Source organism: Etheostoma spectabile, chromosome 15 (assembly GCF_008692095.1).
Source record: "Etheostoma spectabile isolate EspeVRDwgs_2016 chromosome 15, UIUC_Espe_1.0, whole genome shotgun sequence".
NCBI classification, from domain to species: domain Eukaryota; kingdom Metazoa; phylum Chordata; class Actinopteri; order Perciformes; family Percidae; genus Etheostoma; species Etheostoma spectabile.
The window spans coordinates 35,046,069-35,047,421 of NC_045747.1; the positions used below are offsets into that span (position 1 = coordinate 35,046,069).

General features: G+C 41.1%; 1 long non-coding RNA gene across 1 annotated transcript in view; it reads left to right on the forward strand.

Moving 5' to 3' along the window:
- Positions 1–1,353, forward strand: part of LOC116703330 (uncharacterized) — a 17,057-nt gene that overhangs the window by 1,150 nt on the left and 14,554 nt on the right. The window lies entirely within an intron of this gene.

Consider the following 1,353-nt stretch of genomic DNA (forward strand, 5'->3'; position numbering starts at 1 on the left):
TGAGTTTGTTAACCCTGAGATGAGGGAAACTCTGGATTTTCTGTTTCAGAAATCAATCCTGAGATAAAAGGGTGACTCAAGCCCATTTCAGAAAGAGAGGTAATTTGGCATTTTTTTTACATTTTATAAAAAATTTAAAATAATCGGCAGAATGATTGATGGTAAAAATAACCGTTATTTGCACCCTAGGCCAAACTTTTCTAAAAGTTGACGGTGACCTTGGAAAACCTCCAGTTATAGGTCATACAAGAACACATGGCTCAATGTGCCATCTGCTCCTATTTGTGGTTGAACAAATGAATAAATGCAGCATACAATATCTTATAAGCTACTATGTTATGTAACCATGCTATCATGAAAGACAAATGCTTCTTCACTTTGTTTAGCTGCCCCAAACCTCCAGTCCATTCCCTGACCTTTTGCAGCATGGCTGCCATTGCTGTGATGAAGACTGCAGTGGCAGCAGGACGCTGTAAGCTCTGCACAAATCTGCCACTAGGTGGTACAAGTCAATAGACAGATGACATTTTGTTGGAGGACACACACTCCATCACTTTGAATGAACATGTGTAGTTTAAAATCATGAGTGTTTCTCCTCTACTGTTGACACGTGTAGTATTTGGTGAGCTTGAGTCAATGTAGACACCAGTGTTGAGTTTCAGCATGCCTGAGCTGTAGCCTAAATTTGGGTAGGAACTAGCTTGGAGTATGGCTGCAACTAATTATTTTCATTGTCGAGTTGTCAGTTCTTTTCTTGATTAATAGATTAGTTGGTTTGATCTACAAAATGTCAATTGTGAAACATGTCAATCAGTGTTTCTCAAATCCCAAGATGACGTCCTCAAATGTCTTGTATTGTCCACTCACCCAACTCAAAGATATTTAGTTAACTGTCAAAGAGGAGAGAAGAAACTAGAAAATATTCACATTTAACAAGCTGCAATCAGAGAAATCTCCCCGGGGCACCTGGTTGAGCATGCGCCCCATGTACAAAGGCTCAGTCCTCACTGCAGAAGCCCAGGGTTCAATTCCGACCCACGATCCTTTGCTGCATGTCATTCCTCTCTCCCTACCACTTTCCTGTTTTCAGCTGTCACGTCTAAATAAGGCCTAAAATGCCCCAAAAATCTTAATAAAGAAAAAGATCACTCAATAAATTAATTGAGGCTCAAGATAGTTATATAACTGGATAGATGATAACTAATTGAATATTCTTTGCAGCTCCAGTGTTGAGGTAGTACTGGACATCGAGGAACCTCAACCTAGCCCCCTTTTGTCCTTGTTGTCCAATCTTCTGCCTTTGTACTTCAGTCTGGTTCACTGCCCCTTCACCCTTGCCTCCCCCCCCCCCCC